At 40.4% G+C, this 19358-nt stretch overlaps 1 long non-coding RNA gene across 1 annotated transcript in view; it reads left to right on the plus strand.

The window, feature by feature from the left end:
• LOC140482058 (uncharacterized) overlaps positions 1-19358 on the plus strand; it is an 87692-nt gene that overhangs the window by 35808 nt on the left and 32526 nt on the right. Inside the window, exon 2 of the long non-coding RNA XR_011961648.1 lies at positions 13972-14044. This is a non-coding gene — a long non-coding RNA (uncharacterized lncRNA). The remainder of the gene's footprint in view (positions 1-13971; positions 14045-19358) is intronic.

A 19358-nucleotide genomic window follows, 5' to 3' on the forward strand; every position in this document is an offset into this window, starting at 1 on the left:
TTTTATGACGTTTTGCCAGTAGGTGGGTTACTAATCCTTCTACTGTCAGGGACAGGGAAAGGACACAGGTTTCAAGTTCATCTCAGCAAACTGCTGTTCATGTTATTCTAAACCACAGGAACACATTCAAGCCAACTGAGCTAACCACCCAATTCATGCAACAATATGACACGCATCATAGCAATAATATAGAAATGTTCAGTTAAAGGAATCCTATGAAACAGTTAGAGCAATGGACTCATCCTTGGTTCATCATGTTTCACACAATCAAAATTTGCAGCCTGATCAGCATTGATTGGTGTAAAAGTATATTTTTGTCTTTGAAACCTGGACTCTGTCCAATGCAGGCTACTGAGATCAATGCTTCCTCCCCACCCACCACACCGCCCCCCCCCCCCCCCCGCCCTCAGCAGTAAAGAGATTAAACATGACATAAATGTACACAGTCTCAATCCAGTTCCCAGTAATTGTGGGCCTTAGCAGATTTAAGCACTAAATTATCAGTCTCACTCAGAGCCTGCAAGATTTGGGAATGGAAAATTTTGCACTTGCCAGCAGAGCTATGTGACTGAGATTAGGGAGACAGTAATGGAAGCTTTACTTTTGAAGCTAGCTGAGCAAAAATATAAACTGGAACTGTTTAATTATTTTTAATTAAACTATACTGACATTTTGAGACCTCTCCAGGGCAAGTGGCACTTAAACCCAGATTCCAAACAGGGTCACCTACCATTGAACCACAAGACCCCTCAAACAATATCGTGTTCACACTGAATTCCAAAAATTGGAATTTGACTCTCTGACCTAATAATCATTTTGATAAATGCAAGGCTGAGATTTAATATTCTGTTCATTGAATTGGGATGGGAGAGTTTACAGATGACTAACTCTCCACCACAACCAGCAAGAAGCTCAGGAGATCAAGCACCAAAATCTGCTCTTCCCATATCCCATCAGTTCCCTGCTTTTTCTTCCCTTCTTTACTCTGCTCCTGCTTCCCTCTCCAGTCTGAATCCCTCCATCCCCTTTTCTATGCACTTCTTTTCTGCTTTCCTTCCCTTCATTCCTGCTCACTTCTCTCTCCCTACTTTCTCTTTCCTATCCTCTGTCTCTATGCTCCTCTCTTCCCCACCACCCTTTTTCCTCCACTCAACAAAGCCCCCATCTTCACGCCTCCCCTCTACTCTACTCCCTTTCTCACTCACCCCTGTCACCACACACCCCACTCAGTACAGGTCAGAACCAAAACTTAACATTGGAGGCATGTTCCAGTCTAGTTCAGATGGAAGTCTGAGTGATGTTGACACATGAAAGAAGCAACAAGTACATAGGTTCGGGAAGGTATTGGAGATAGAGGTGACAGTTCATGGATGGTAAGGACTGAGTTGAGATTTTTGTAGGAGTTCGGGAGGAGTGAGAATCTGATACCATAGTGAGAACTTATCGGGGATGAGAGTTCGTGGTGGTGAGGAATATGAGAGCTATTGGGTGTGGTGGTTGAGAGTGCGCAGGAGGTGTGAGATCATCGGAGGCTGTGAACTTGTTAGGGGTTGGGAATTCACCACAGGTGCGGTGTGGAGGTTGCAGAACTGGGGTCCAACTGTTTCAGTGCTGTGTAATTTCTTTCATATTCTTGTGATAGTGGTTGTTGTTGTTGTTGTTCATTGGGTGCTTACCAGTAAAGCACAGGTCCAGACTGAAATTCTTGATCGAGTTCCAAGGTTTTGGGGAGGGGAGCTGGTGAGGTTGGGATGTATGGGGGGAGGAAAAGGAATATCTAGGTTCAGGTTGGGATTGAGGCTGGGGTTCACAGCATGGGAGGAACAGGGTGTTCAAAAATTGTTTATTCGTAATACATTTTTACCTCTGTCTCATAGACTCACAGAGATGTACAGCATGGAAACAGACCGTTCAGTCTAACTCATCCATGCTGACCAGATATCCTAAATTAATCTAGTCCCATTTGACACATATCCCTCAAAACCCTTCCTATTCATATATTCATCCAGATGCCTTTTAAATATTGTAATTACACCAACTTCTACCACTTCCTTTGGCAACTCATTCCATACACCCACCGCCCTCTGCATGAAAAAGTTGCTCCTTGGATCCCTTTTAAATCTTTCACTCAAAATCTATGATATCTAGTTCTAGACTCCCCCCACCTCAGGGAAAAGGCCTTGTCTATTTACCCTTTCCATGCCCCTCATGATTTTATAAACCTCTATATTGTCACCCCTCAGCCTCCATGCTCCAGGGAAAACAGTCCCTGCCTATTCAGCCTCTCCCAAAAGCTGAAACCGTTAAACCCTGGCAATATCCTGGTAAATCTTTTCTGAGCCCTTTCAAGTTTCACAACATCCTTCCTACAGGAGGGAGAGCTGAATTGCGCATAATATTCCAAAAGTGGCCTAACCAATATCCTGTAGAGCCGCAATATGATCTCCCAACTCCTATACTCAATGCACTGACCAATAAGGTTGAGCGTACCAAACACCTCATTCACTATCCTATCTGCCTGTGTCTCCACTTTCAAGGAACTATGAACCTGCACTCCAAGGTCTCTTTGTTCAGCAACACTCCCCAGGACCTGACCATTGAGAGTATAAGTCCTGCCCTGATTTGCCTTTCCAAAATGCAGCATCTGCCACTCCCCGGCCCATTGCCCCATCTGATTAAGTTCCCATTGTACTCTGAGATAACCTTCTTCGCTGTCCACTACATCTGCAAGCTTACTAACCATACCTCTTATGTTCACATCCAAATTATTTACATAAATGATGAAAAACAGTGGATCCAGTACTGATCCTTGCAGCACACTACTGATCACAGGCATCCATTCTGAGTCTGTATCTAAATGGGTAGGTCTCCCTATATTCCATGTAATATAACTTTGCTAGCCAGTCTCCCATGGAGAACCTTGTTGAATGCCTTACTGAAGTCTATATAGATCATTTGCACCACTCTGTTCTCATCAATCCTCTTTGTTACTTCTTCAAAAAACTTAATCAAGTTAGTGAGCCATGATTTCCCATGCACAGAGCCATGTTGACTATCCCTAATCAGTCTTTGCCTTTCCAAATGCATGTAAATTCTGTCCCTCAGGATTCCCTCCAACAACTTGCCCACCACTGATATTAGACTCATGAGTCTATGATTCCCTGACTTTTTCTTACCTCCTTTCTTAAACAATAGCACCACGTGAGCCAACCTCTAGTCTTCTGGCACCTCGCCTGTGACTATCAATGATCCAAGTATCTCAGCAAGGGGCCCAGCAATAATTTCCCTAACTTCCCAGAGTTCTAGGATACACCTAATTTAAAGGTGGATAAATCCACAGGATCTATGTGTCTTAAGACATTCAGCACCACCTCCTCTGTAATGGGACATTTTTCAAGATATCACCATCTATTTTCCCACATACTGCATCTTCTATGTTCTTCTGTGTCCTATAAAGCAAGAAATGCTGGAGAAACCTTGCACAACATGGAGAGAGCTGCAGAGTTAATGTTTAAGTCTGAATAACTCTTTTTCAGTGCTGGAGTGGGGCTGAAAGCCAGAAATGCCAAGTGAATGATCCATCTGAGACTGCTACACAGGCACCCAGCATCACAGGTGCCAGTCTTCAACCAATTGGATTCATACCATGGGGAACCTTATCAAATGCCTTACTAAAGTCCATGTGTATGGATTCAACAGCCCTTCCTTCATCTATCAACTTGGTAACTTCCTCAAAGAACTCTATTAAGTTGGTGAGGCTTGATTTCCCCCGCACAAAACCATGTTGCCTCTCACTGATAAACCCATCCTTTTCTAAATATAAATAGATCCTATCCCTCAGTACCCTCTCCAGCAACTTTCCTACCACCGACGTCCGGCTCACTGGTCTGTAGTTATCCAGAATATCCCTACTACCCTTCTTGTACATGGGGACATCATGAGCAACCTTCCAGTCTTCTGGCATCTCACCTGTATTTAAGGATGCCACAAAGATATCTGTCAGGGCCCTAGTTATTTCCTCTCTCGCCTCCCTCAGCAACCTTGGATAGATCCCATCTGGCCCTGGGAATTTGTCCACCTTAATAACCTCTAGCCTACCCAACACATCTTCCCTACTTATGTTAATATCCCAATATGTGGGATAGTTTTGAAATGCTAAGAATTGGATAAAGAGAGTACCCTTTACATTAATGTGAAGGAACATTTACATGTGGGACCTTTGGAGCTGAGTATCCTTGCTCCTGGAGTGAAAAGAAAGGTGTATTGGAGATCCATTATATATCTCTGCCCCTTCACATTTCCCAGAATTTCTGGAACCTTCCTCATGGGTTTGAATAGAGCCTATGCATGCTTAAAAACAACAAATAAAGTATCCCAATTTTTCTGCTTCAGTCTTCTGTCATTGGGACATATTTGTATAGAAAGAGCTTTGAACCTTGTGATTTGATCACTCTCAGATTAGAGATCCTGCCAACAAATTCAAAGATCTGAAAGGCTTGTGGGAATTTTGTTTTCAGTATGCTGTAGATGTTTTATGATTTTGGGCCTTCTAACTGCTGTTCTATAACAGTCCTGGAATTCTCAGCCTGTAGATACAATCCTCTTGCTGTCCCTACTGCCTCTTGCAACACTCTGTTTAGGATTTCACTCAGGACATGTTAATAGGACATATACTGTGGTAGTAAGTTATGTTTTCTAGGAAGTTGTAAAAAATGCAAATATTTCGTCAGATACAATTTGTATAAAATTTTGGATTGTGCTATAGTTTGACTAAAACTACGCATTATAAGGATTTGCATTCAAAGCATAGCAGGAAAATTCTTGTGAAGGAATAACATTGGTAAAAAGGTCACTCATTCAGAGTGCAAACTAACTTGGGTCTCTTGACTCCTGACATCCTTCGAGATGTTGCCTGAACTAACTGAATTCTAACATCCTCTTTACAGTTCAAACACTTCAATGCTAATGGATCTCTTTACACGCTCCAACTTCGCAGCTTACCTTTAGCTGAAGTTTCACATTTTAGATTAGATTCCCTACAGTGTGGAAACAGGCCCTTTGGCCCAACAAGTCCACACAGACCCTCTGAAGAGTAACCCATCCAGACTCATTTCCTCTGACTAATGCACTTAACACTATGGGCAATTCAACATAGGCAATTCACCTGGCCTGCACATCTTTGGACTGTGGGAGGAAACCGGAGTACCCGGAGGAAACCCATGCAGACACTGGGAGAATGTGCAAACTCCACACAGATAGTCCCCCAAGGCTGGAATCGAACCTGGGACTCTGGTGGTTTGAGACAGCAGTGCTAACCACTGAGCCACCATGTTGTCCTAAAGGGAGTGTAGAATGCAAGCATTGATCCAGTTAACTTTCATATGCAAAGCAAGTGCTTTACCATTTGAGCTAATTCCCCAGCTTCATAAATTCATGTTGAACATTTTGTCTTTGTCTGTGGATACAGCTTTTAACAATGATTGTAGCTTTTTCGAAATGACCAAGACCGTATTTTATTGATTTTCCCATGCTAGACTTTAACTGACTAAACGATATCTCAGAAGCTAAATGGTTATACAGGTTCTACTCAATTTTTCTTTGGTCAGTTTCTTTAGCCCTGATTCTTCTGTCTAAACTGAATCCAATGACTTTTAATGCTAGCTTCTTTTGGCCAATCTTCAGTCCTGTGGCTATTTAGTCACGAGCGAAGCCTGACACTTGGTTAATACAGCAATTCTTCGGCCCATGAAAAATAGCCAACAATAGACAAGGGTCTACATCAATGCTACTTTCTGAACAAGTGCCCAACTTTCGACAGGTAGCTTTGCAACATTTAATCCAAGTAAGTGACCTGACTGAAAACAACTAACAACATTGAACGTAATATTTGAACTTCTTGTCCAATGGAAAAAGAACTTATAGCTTCCCTGCAACAATTTAATCGTAATTTGTATCTCTTAACTGGAGGCCCTGGAACATTTAGTCCTTAGGTCACCTTCTTCCCAGTCAGTGTTGTGGCTTTGCCTTCCTTTCACTGCTAGGTTAGACTCGCTGGAGCTCAAATGTGTTCTATTGGAAAAATCCTCCTGTTCACCTATCAAGCAATTTGGTATTTAAAGAGATGCAAGCGTAAATTCTTTTAACAACATACCATAGAATTCACAACTCATTCCAGTAACACATAACACATACAAATTAAGACTTCCAATCACTAAACTTACTGACAATACAATGTGATGCATTAATTATTAGTTACACAATCGTGCCAATGAGGCGAAGTCTAACAGAATGCAATATTGAAGTAACTTTAAATTACAAACTAGTAGCAGAAAAATGTTTTGAATGTAGAAAATATGAAATTTTAGATTTTGATTACGCTTTATCATAACGAATTCAGTAAAGATTATAAACATTTGATTTAATCAGTGGATTGCAAACATGATTTATTTGTATTGACCTGAATTTCCATAGGATTCTCATGAGCAACTGTTGCAACTTCAGCAGGGAATCAGAAAAAGACCCTGATGTATGGCATAAATGTATATTTCTGTTATTATAGAAGGTCTGCTGTAACCAGAGTATCAGCATAGAAATTCCAGGTATTTATATTATACATATCATCACTTGCACAGATGGATTTTTAAGACTATGGGACCATAAGAAAGAGGGACATGAATAGGTTGTTTGGCTTCTCGAGCCTGTTCTGCTAATCAATGGAATCACTTCCTGCCCTTTCCCCATAACCCTTGATTTTCCTACTGATCAATAATCTATCTATCTCAGCCTTTCATATGCACAAAAACTCTACCTTCACAGTTCTTTGTGGCAAGGAACTCCAAAGACTGTCAACTTTCTGATGGAAGAAATTCCTCCTTATCTTGATATAAAATTGGCACCCATTTATTCTGAGCCGATGCCCTCTGGTCCTAGACTCTCCCATGAGAGGAAACATTACCTCAGCATTTAGCCTGTCAAACCCCATCAGAATCCAATACATTTCAATGAGATCACCTCTCATTCTACAAAACTCCAGTGAGTAGAGTCGCAGCCTGTTATGTTAAATCCATGGCACTACTAGATGTAGGTAATCTATTAGTAAAAGATTCTACAGGCATTTATTTACAGGTCTTGATGTATACAAATAGAAGGGCTTTTGCCCGAAACGTCGATTTTGAAGCTACTTGGATGCTGCCTGAACTGCTGTGCTCTTCCAGCACCACTAATCCAGAGTATACAAATATTACATTGACGGTAGCATGCTTTCACCAACATATTATGCTACAAGTGGTCCAACTTAAGATAGACTCTGAAGTCTTCTTGTTCTCAGGTCACTTGCTATGATACAGATGATATCGGGGATATTTTTCTTTGAGGTATACTGTATGCTAACTCTGAGACATTATACAACTTTTTTTTTAACAAAGATAGAACATTATCCCAAACAGATATATATAGTTGTACATAGGCATCAACTCAATAATTATCCAAGCAGGTAAACCAGAATTTATAATGTGAATAATTCAAAATTCAATGTGATATTGGAGGTTTGACAACTCAAAATTGAATCTGGTGATCACTTACCTGCTTGGGCAAATATATGTTATTCTCAGTTCTCCTTGGTTGACAAGTTGTTTATCTTGCTGCTGGTTACAGTCACACAACATCATTGTACAATCATCGTCAGAATTTTTTTCTCATTTTTCATTGTCATGTCATACATTGGTTTGAGCTGGTTTCTGTTTCTGTCACATATTGCACCTAGCTTTATGATTGCATAGTCTATCCAATGCACAGTCATGGTTGCTCTTTCCTTGCTTGCCGGTAATATCTCTCTTTCTCTGCATTTTCCCTGCAGCTGTAACACTGTATTCTGAACTCTGTTCTGCTAGGAGAAAGTGATGACTATGGATGCTGGAGAGTCAGAGTCGAAAAGTGTGACACAGGAAAAACACAGCAGGTCAGGCAGCATCTGAGGAGCAGGGGGGTCAACGTTTTGGGCGTAAGCCCTTCATCAGGATGCTCCCCGGATGCTACCTGACCTGCTGTGCTTTTCCAGCCCCACACTTGATTGCTTGGCAAGATCATTCATACTTTCCTTCTGGGCAATTTGTGCTTAGGAGATGGTAATCCTTCCTTTATTGACGTTGCACAAAAATGCAGCAATGGGTTGTGAAAACCTTGTTTTGTTGCTCAACACCTCACGATCATCAATTTGATACTACATACCATGCATTTTGCTAGATCATTTGAGCTAGGCTTATTTTTGACAGTGTGTTATGTGTCACTTTCAACTTAGCACATGTCTTGAATTGGTTTGTCAGTGAACTGTTATCTGTTTTTATATACTACCCATTCTGGGTTACTGAATAAGCTGAAAATGGTGGTCATTATGTCAGTGATGGTTGCACTCATTGTGTAGCAATTTCGTCCTGTGGTGCCACATATTTTGCAGATATGACAAAAAAATCTGTGTACCTTTTGGATAGGTGTTACAGACCATGTCTTCAACAAATTTTATTAGTCTTGTACTTCACTGCATCTAAAGCATGTATTTATGATTGGCTGGCCATGATAGCTTCAAGCTTGCATCTATCTTCATTTAAGGCACAAATATTATAGTCCTTTTCTTGCTTATGACCTTCCTGAGTCGTTATTTGTTTTCAAGTCAATGTCTAATACCATGAGAGTTCTTCTTAGGATCATGTCCTTTGCTGCAATAATATCCAATAAACTCATCAATAGACTGTCTTTAAGATATTAGTTGAAGTCTATTAATCCTGAAATTTTCTCTTACCTTAAGCTGGCTTTTGAGTAGCCTCCATATGTTATCTGGATCTGTTTGGTTGTCCTTGGAAAGACTGAATATATTAATTCAGTGAAGCCCCTCTTTGATGACAGCAAGCAAAGTTTTCAGAGATGTTTTCTTCTTTAATTCTTCATCTAGAAAATAAAACTGAATGCATTGTTTGAAAAGCTGTCATTCAGTGACGGTATCGTTAGCTGCCCAATCAATAATTAAGTGTTTGCCTTCTGTTTCTCACTGAAGGTCTTTTTGTTTGACAATCTGGAAAGCCGTGTTTATCTGTTCCTTTTTGCAGGTTTTGCTTTTTACTCCTTTTCCAATTCTTTTCTGCTTTTGTTTTGCTTTTTTCTTCTTGCTGCATCTTTTATTGGGCTTTATTCACTTTAGAAATTTTCATTTAAGAGATGCAGGTTTCTAATTGTTGGTTTACGTTACTAAATGGCGTTTACATTAAATAAGGAATAATGGTATCATAGGAGATTCCCTTTGCTTTGCCTGCAGAGACAAAGTGGTGAACCAATCTTTGCACACAGGTAAGATTAGATTCCCTACAGTGTGGAAACAGGCCCTTCCACCCAACAAGTCCACACAGACCCTCCGAAGAGTAACCCACCCAGACCCGTTTCCCTCTGACTAATGCATCTAACACTATGGGTAATTTAACATGGCCAATTCACCTGGCCTGCACATCTTTGGAATGTGGGAGGAAACCGGAGCACCCGGAGGAAACCCACGCAGACATGGGGAGAATGTGCAAACTCCATACAGACATTCGCCCGAGACTGGAATCGAACCTGGGACCCTGGTGTTGTGAGGCAGCAGTGCTAACCACTGAACCACCATGCCACCCCTTACCTTGTTTGTGGATAGAACTACTTTTTAATGGCTTAAAACAGCATTTTCATGCAGGAGACTTCTGTATTTATACTGCAAATAGTCTTTGAGTGCTGTTCTTCTATCTTTAAATCAAAAAGCAAGTTGTCAGTTCTTTTTTCTCCAAGAAAAGAAAGATATGTCCTGATTTGAAAGCAATGAGATATTGAGCAAATAGAAAATAGTCCTGCCTTCTGGCTGTTTAAAATACAGATCTCAACTCTAAGAAACTGGTTTAGGTAATTGTCCAAATGTTCTGTTCTCTACTCAATATTCAAAGAGGTTTCCAAAATCTGTCACAAAGGTCTTGAACTTGTTAGCAAATTGACATCTGCAACCATAGGCTGCCACCATGGTATGGAATTTGTATCCAGCAGGTTATTTGTACCTCATGCAATAATGCTTACATTAGTTCACTTAACATAAAAACTAAGCATTGATAATTTACCATTGAAAGATTTAGTATACATTCCTCACAGCTCCTTACATGTATAATTATTATAGTCACAGGCAGTTAAATGACTGGGCTAATATTAAGCCATTCACTTACAAATATTTATTGTCACAGGCACTTCAGTGTCTGGCCTAATACTAGGCCATTCAGTTACATAGAATAACATGCCCCAACCAACATGTCATGCTTTGAGTGGCTCCAAGCAGAGGTGTTGGTTTTGTTGGAATTTCACTGAACTAGTGATCCAGAATCCTAGACAAGTTTCTGGATTATTTGATGTCTGCTGAACATCTTGAGAGAACAATATGCCTGACGTTGGACAAAGCATTTAAGGGGTTATCAGTACAAAGTGTGTCCTCTGAGTAAAACCCCATTGACTATAATACAGTGCTTTTGAAATTCTCTTCATAGCGATAGTGAGAGTCTTCATTTCCTTTATATGTTATTATTGAAAGATTCCTGCTTGCACCAAAGTAATGTGTAAGTGGGTTTGAAAATCTGGTGGCAGAACAAAAATAATTGGCAACATACCCTTAATGTCGTTGATGGCTATTGTATTGCAAAATATTTATCTAAAGTTGAGAGGTTCCCACACTCTTTTTTTTTTGTAGAATGAGACACACACTAGTAGAATGGTCACACAATATTCTAGCAGCATAATGCTGTGGGTGGTTATGCATGGGCTCATGTTGCAAGGCCATGTGGTTATTTCTTATATCAGCAATATTGTTGGCAAGAGGCACTGAACAGCTGGGTGGAGAAGAAACTGCAAGATGAATCATTTGGCCACTTTCCCATACCTCCTACAAGGAACAGCTTAGACAATTGAAAATTTGAGACTAGCTTGCCTGCTTAGCTCTTGAATGGTACGTAACTGAGTTAGGCCTAACAACAAGGAGAAACTAAATTAAGAATTGGATGATTGTGGTATAGAAAGAAGAGGTATAAAATTGTGCAAAAGCACTCAAGTAATGCAGCTATAATGATTGATTTTCAATATAAGGTTTGATTTGAGACATACAGAATGACTCATATTCCATAGATTACCAGAATCAAAACTTTAATTTAAAAACTTCTTAACCAGTGTTTTATATATTTTGAATGGAACAATTAAATAGATGGTTGACTTCATTCACTTTAAAAAAGTCTGTTTTGTTTTCTAAGTCTGTGTTGACATTTTGTAAGAATTTTAGCTAAGATGGCTTTGAATTTCAATTCTAAAAGTTTGAGTTGAGAAACAGACTCCTATACCATTCTTTGCTGAATAAGTATAGTCAGTTGATCTGCACCCTTTCATGAAATGTTTTCTCTAGTCTCAGCTGTTGTCGAGATGGTAGTGTATGTTAGTGTTTACAATGATAAATGAGGCAGTTTGACAATTATAATAAATGCCTCAGTAGGAGATTTAATAAGGATGTCACATTAGAAAATTCTAGAATGCAGAAATACATGACAGTCAGATCCGCTTCACATAATTCTCAATTTTAAAATAGATTGTTTCAATACAAGAAAGGCATTCAATTATTTTCAGTTTTCAGATATTTTGCTGACAATTTTTTGTATCATTTGTTCAGGATAGAATTTTTGAAAATTGTTATTGTATAGAATTGCATTTCCAACACTGAGAATATCAGGCCAGGTTGACTGCGTGTTTTTGTCTGACACAATATTAATAAATCTTTGACATATAGCTGATAGAATGATCCATTGACAATAAGGTACCAATCCAAAATTACTATGATTGTGAAGCATCTTTGATGATAATTAAATTAAAATATTAATGAAGTTTAATTATTTCTTTTTAGACATTTTCTAATCAAACTGTTCAGAGATATTAGGATATGCCTCTGGAGCAGTTGAGACTGTCTCATGGTACAGTGGTCAGACACTTCTAGTTCACATTGGTTCTAGTCAAAAATTGGACAAATAGTCTGGTTATTCCTACAGGACATCCAATAATTCTATGTGGATGTTTCTTAAGTCAAATGACTCGGAGAAGGACAACGTTACCATCCTAAAAATGTCGCAATACATGAATATGGGTCGTAGGCACTTGTACTGATATTCTGTGACTAGTGTACTAAAAAGCAAAGGATGATGTTGGCAAAGGTTTGCACATTCTCTAAGCGTATTTCTGAATGAATATGTGTAAAGCTTTGCCAACACCATTCTCCTGAGATGAAAACTGGCAGAGAAACCATGACTCCCTGCTTCCATGGACAGTGAAATGCTATACAGCAAATACTGCATTTTAAAATCTATCACAGAAATAGAACCTGATATTGACAAATCTAAAATTATTTGATTAGCATCCCAAGGCGGTCTTCAATACCTGTTTCTCTATGATCTTGTAATTATTATGATTAAAGCTCATATTTCTAACTTTGGCTCCCTGTTTTCTCCTGATTTCCTGCACTGAAGCATTCAGCTCCTTAATTCGGTTGTCTAGGTGCTGAGAACTGGAATTATCCTTGAACCCGTCGGTTTCTCAATGTCGCTTTTCTTCTTTAAGATGATTCTTAAATTCTATTTCTTTGTTCAAACATTTGGCTATCTGCCTTTGTATCTCCTTTTATGCTGTGAAGAGCTTTGGATTATTTATCTATGTTAAAAATGCCATATAAGTAAAACTTCCTGTTGTGTTGGGTTGCTCTGAGGCGAGCTAGTCAAATTGTAATGACAACATCCTTTCAATAAGCCATTTGGTGAGTGCTAAGGATAAAATGTATTAACGTTTGAAAAAGCTTCCAAATAAAGTACTGACCCTCAAGTGTGAAATATATCAATCATAAAGATAGTACTTCAACTCTTTTTGAACAATGAGTTAACACCTGTCTTCTGTTCTAACTGTGCCATTCTGCTCATATGTTAGAGTCCATGACACTGCAAAGCAATTAAGAGACAGTGATAGAGTTTTGATGGGGCTGTGTTGGCCTTCCCATCTCCTCCAATGATGAATATCTGAGTGAATTTTACAGTAATTAGGCAATTCATTGACTTTTTGGCACCCATCCCTCTTAGACAGGATGTCCTGCTCCTAGAAATTGTTGGCTAATCAGAGGACTGGCGGCTGTTCAATCTCAGAAATGCCACCTTGAGTGCTGGCCACTGCTGGAGTTACAGCTAGTCATATACTGGTCACAACGGAGGAGGCCCTAGAACTACAGTAAATCAGATCTGGCTGGGTGGGCTGTTAGGGCTGGCAGCTGCTAGTGAAAGAGACTGTGGGGTTTGGAAGTCTCTTGTGAATGAACGGGGAGGTCTTTCAGTGGGGGTGGCCCTCTGTAGTTTAGAGTGCCTATTCAGGCACTTTGATCCCAATCCAATCTCAAGGCAAGTTGCAAGATATGTCTGGCTCTTTCCATATTTGATGAGATATGAATGGGCCACCACTGAAATGTTCAACATTTTTGTATGGGAGATGGGGATTGCTGTCAAGGCTGGCATTTTTTTTTGCCATCCCTAATTGTGCTGGTGTTAATTGGTTCTCTTGGCCATTCCAGAGGGCAACTAAGTGTAAATCACATTGCTGAGAGTTTGGAGTCAATAGAGGCCAGACTAAGTAGAGTTAGATTTCCCGATAGGAAATTAGTGAACCTGTTGGGTTTTTACGACAATTGACAAGGTAACATGATCATCATTGGACCAGTTTCTAATTCCAGATTTTTGACTGAATTTAAATTTCACAAGTTGCCAATCATGGGATTCAAACCAATGTCCCCAGAACATTAGCCTGCGTCTCTGGAATTATGGATAGGTGGGAGATATTGTGAGCTTAGAAAGTGGGTTCTGAGGAAGGGTCAGCAGACCCAAAATGTTGACTTCTGATTTCTCTTCACAGATGCTGCCAGACCTGCCGAGCTTTTCCAGCAACTTCAGTTTTCGTTTCTGATTTACATCATCTACAGTTTTAAGTGAGTGACTCAGTGCTCAAATGCAAATTATGGTAATCAGAAACTAAGGTCAAAATTGCAAGCTCAACCCAGACTTTTAGACATGCCTGCCTTATAAGAACACTACCCATTTAGTATCCTTTTTTTCAATCTTGGCTCCAAAATAATCTTGTAAAACAATACAGAAACAGGCCATTTAGTACAACTGCTGTATACAAATTTAATGGGCCACATCTTGGGGGAAAATAATGGTGTGTTAATGACATATGCCATTATTAATATACTGATTGATCTGCAGTTCATACAAAGTGTTGGTTGTTCAGATGGGATACGAGATGCCGACAGGAATAATTGGAGCTGCAGTGTGTACAGCTGAGATATCCTGTGCAGGAGAATGCTGGGACCAGTCAGAGTGTAGGGCTGGGTACATGGAAGAGTTATGCCACCAATTTTTACTTCTTCCAGTTGCCCTGACTCCTCTTAGTGCACTATCTCCTGTTGATCATTTTCTGTTGCTGATATCCTTGACTACTTCCATCCACACCTTTTGTGGTCTTCTTTCTCCCATAGTGAGGAGAACTAACCTGAATCCTAACCTTAATCCTCTCCCTGCCAATGTGCAGTGTTGCTGACATCATGTTGCCTGCTCACTATTGCTGCCTTACTCTCACCTCCTATTTCTCTGCTCTCCTTATCCTCCCACTTGGCGCTCCACTCACTGCCCCACTTGCCATTACCCTTGCTGCAGCATTCACTGCGTGGCTTGCCAGTTTACTTGGGGGATGGGAATGAGTGAAACAGCAAGGGCTCTTACTGCAAGCTCCTCTGGATGTGTGGTTTTATCACTTATTTCAAGAGTAACAGGCTATTCACTAAATCAACTTCAAGTATTAATTGGTATAACATGAAATGACCATGTTTGAAGTGCATTGCATCCAAATACTAAAATATATAGATAAAAAGATTATAAATTTATGGTGTCAGCCATGACAGGAGTCCTGCAGCATTGCTGGGAGTGACATCACAAACACTATAATTGCATTTGTGGTGTTAATGCCCTCTGTATTGTGGTGGCAGCAGACAGTCTTTGTTTTATCTATTCCTGGGATGTTGATGTCGCTTGCAATATCAACAATAACAAATAGTCAGTCCCAATTTTGTTGTTGAATTCACTCATGTGATATGGTATTCACTAGTTGCCCTTGAGAAGGTGGTGAGAGTCTGCCATTGTGAACAGCTGCAGCACATTTACTATAGGTACATGCACAATACTGTTAGGGATGGTTTTCAGACTTTTGACGCAGCAACACTGAACAAACGGCTATATATTTCCAAGTCAGGATTGTGTATGGCTTGGAAGAGAACTTCAAATGGGTGGTTCTGTTCCATGTGTCTTCTGACCCTGTCCTTCTAGATGGAAGTGGTCGTGGGTTTGGAAGGTGCTGTCTTAGGAGCCTTGTGAGTTGCTTCAGTGCATATGTAGATGGTACATACTGATGCAGAGTCATACAGCATGGAAACAGACCCTTCAGTCCAACTTATCTGTTCCAACCAAGTTTCCCAAACTAAACTAGTTCCACTTGTCTGTGCTTGGCCAAAAACCCTCTAAACCTTCTCTATTCAAGTGCTGGTCCAAATGTCTTTTAAATGCTGTAATTGTGCCTGCATCCATCACTTCCTCTGGCAGTTCATTCCACATATGGACCATCATCTGCATAAAAAGGTTGCTTCTCAGGTCCCTTTTAAATGTTTCTCTTCTCACCTTAAACCTCTACCCTCTAGTTTGAACTCTAGCACCCAGGGAAAAAGACTTTTGCTATTCACCTTATCCATGCTCCTCATGATTTTATAAACCCAAATAAAATATCACAGTGTTAAGAGTTCAGTTGGAGAGGAATTTGTTAAGTGTACAAGAAAATTTTCTGATTCAGAATGTGGATGTACCTACTAGAGAAGTTGCAATACTTGACCTACTTTTGGGAAATAAGGCAGGGCAGGTGACTGAGGTGTCAATGGGGGAGCACTTTGGGGCCAGTGATCATAATTCTATTAGTTTTAAAAGTGATGGAAAAGGGTAGACCAGACATAAAAGTTGAAGTTCTCAATTGGAGGAAGGCTAATTTTGACGGTATTAGGCAAGAACTTTCAAAAGCTGATTGGGGATAGATGTTCGCAAGTAAAGGAACAGCTGGTAAATGGGAAGTTTTCAGAGGTTCAGAGGCTAATGAGAGTCCAGAGATTGTATATTCTTGTTAGGAAAGGCTGGTAGTTATAGGGAATGCTGGATGACTACAGAAATTGAGGAGTTGGTTAAGAAAAAGAAGAGAGCATATGTCAGGTATAGACAGGATCCTTAGAAGAGATTAAAGACAGTAGGAGAATACTTAAGAGCAAAATCAGGAGGGCAAAACAGGGACATAGCTTTGGCAAATAGGGTTAAAGAGAATCCAAAAGGATTTTATGAATACATTAAGTACAAAAGGGTAACTAGGGAGAGAATAGGGCCCCTCATAGGTCAGCAAGGCAGCTTATTTGTGGAGCTGCAGGAGATGGGGGAGATACTAAATGAGTATTTTGCATCAGTGTTTACTGTGGAAAAGGAAATGGAAGATATAGAATTTGGGGAAACAGATGGTGACTTCTTGCAAAATGTCCATATTATAGAGGAGGAGGTGCTGGATGTCTTCAAATGCACAAAAGTGGATAAATCCCAGGACCTGATCAGGTGAACCCTAGAACTCTGTGGGAAGCTAGGGAAGTGATTGCTGGCCCCCTTGCTGAGATATTTGGATCATTGATAGTCACAGATGAGCTACCAGAAGACTGGAGGTTGGCTAACGTGGTACTATTATTTCAGAAAGGTGGCAAGAATAAGCCAGGGAACTATGGACCAGTGAGCCTGACCTTGGTGGTGGGCAAGTTGTTGGAGGAAATCCTGAGGGACAGGATTTACATGTATTTGGAAAGACAAGGACTGATTAAGGATAGTCAGCTTGGCTTTGTGCATGGGAAATCATGTTTCAGAACTTGATTGAGTTTTTTGAATCAGTAACAATGAGGATTGATGAGGGCAGAATGGTAGATGTGATCTATATGGACTTCAGTAAGGTGTTCGACAAAATTCTCTCTGGGAGACTGCTTAGCAAGGTTAAATCTCATGGCTTATACAGAGAACTAGCATTTGAATACAGAACTAGCTTGAAGACAGAGGGTGGTGGTGGAGGATTGCTTTTCAGACTGGAAGCCTTTGACCAATGGTGTTCCACAAGGATTAGTGCTGGGTCCACTGTTTTTTGTCATTTATGTAAATGATTTTTATATGAACATAGGGGGTTTGCAGTTGACACCAAAACTGGAGATAGCAAAGAAGGTTATCTCTGAGTATGATGGGATCTTGATCAGATGAGCCAATGGGCTGAGGAGTGTGTGGCAGATGGAGTTTAATTTACATAAATGCGAGGTGCTGCATTTTGGAAAAACAAATCAGATCAGGAGTTATACGCTTAATGGTAAGGTCCTGGGGAGTGTTGCTGAACAAAGAGACTTTGGAATGCAGGTTTGTTATTCCTTGAAAATAGAGTCACAGATAGGATAGTGAAGAAGGTGTTTGGTATGCTTTTCTATATTGGTCAGACCATTGAATATAGGAGTTGGGAGGTCATGTTGCAGCTGTACAAGGCATTGGTTAGGCCACTGTTGGAATATTGCATCAATTCTGGTCTCTTTCTTATCAGAAGGATGTTGTGAAACTTGAAAGGGTTCAGAAAAGATTTACAAGGATGTTACCAGGGTGGAGGATTTTAGCTGTAGGGAGAGGCTGAATAGGCTAGGGCTGTTTTCCCTGGAGCATTGGAGGCTGAAGGGTGACCTTATTGAGGTTTATAAAATCATGAGGTGCATGGGTTGGATAAATAGACAAGGTTTTTTTCCCTGGGGTCTGGGAGTCCAGAACTAGAGGGCATAAGTTTAGGGTGAGAAGGGAAAGATATAAAAGAGACTTAAGGGTCAACTTTTTCACGCAGAGGGTGGTACGTGTACATAATGAGTTGCCAGAGGAAGGAGTGGAGGCTGGTACAATTGCATCATTTAAAAGACATTTGGATGGGTATATGAATGGGAAAGGTTGAGAGAGATTTGGGCCAAGTGCTGGAAAATGAGAATAGATTAGATTAGGATATCTGGTTGGCTTGGACAAGTTGGGCCAAAGGGTTTGATTCAGTGCTATACATTTCTAGAACTCTAAGACATTATGGTCACCCTTCAATTCCTATATTTCAGTGAAAAAAGTCCCACGTATCCCACCTCTCCTCATAACTCAAGCCCTCTATCCCCAACATCATCCTCGTCAATCTTTTCTGAAAAAGTGAATGATTAACACCACATCTACAAACAATCAGGCTGTTTTGACCTGGATGGTGTCCAGCTCTTAAGTATGTTGGAGCTGCACTCATCCATACAAGGGAGTATGCCTTTACACTCCTTACTTGTAGATAGTGGACAGTCTTTGGGGAGTCAGGAGTTTGGCTACCTGTGGCAAGATATCTAGCCTCTGACCTGATCTTGTAGCTACAGTACTAATGACTAACCAGGAACTGAACTGGATTAATGATAAACCCTTGGATATTGATAGTGATGACAATACCGTTGAATGTTAAGGAGCAATGGTTAAGATTCTCTATTGTTGGAGATTATCATTGCCTTGCACTTGTATGGCAGGAATGTTACTTCCCACTTGTCAGCCCAAGATATTGCTCATGTCTTTCTGCATTTAGGCACAGACTGCTTTAGTATCTGAGGCGTTGTTAATGGTGCTGAACATTGCACAATCATCAGCAACCATCTCCACTTCTGATCTTACAGTGGATGGGAGATCATTGATGAAGTAACTGATGATGGTTGGGCCTAGGACACTACCCTGAGGAACATCTGCAGAGATGTCCTGGAGCTGAGATGACTGACCTCCAATAACCACAATCATCTTCCTAATTGTCAGGTATATTTCCAATCAATGGAGAGTTATCTCCTTGATTCCCATTGCCTTCTGTTTTGCTTGAATTCTCTGATGCCACAGTCAGCCAAATGCAGCCTTGGTGTTAGAGGCTCTCACACTCCCCTCCCCTCTGAAATGCAGCTCTTTTGTCCATTTTTGAACCAAAGTGGTAATGATGTCAGGAGCTGAGTGGCAGAACCCAAACTGGGTGTCACTGAGTAGGTGCTGCTTGATAGCACTGTTCATGAGACAGTCCATCACTTCACTGATGGGTGGGAGTAGACTGATGGGGTGGTAATTGGCTTGGTTGGTTTGGCTCTGTTTTTTATTTACAGGACATACTTG

This window comes from Chiloscyllium punctatum, chromosome 10 (genome assembly GCF_047496795.1).
Source record: "Chiloscyllium punctatum isolate Juve2018m chromosome 10, sChiPun1.3, whole genome shotgun sequence".
NCBI classification, from domain to species: domain Eukaryota; kingdom Metazoa; phylum Chordata; class Chondrichthyes; order Orectolobiformes; family Hemiscylliidae; genus Chiloscyllium; species Chiloscyllium punctatum.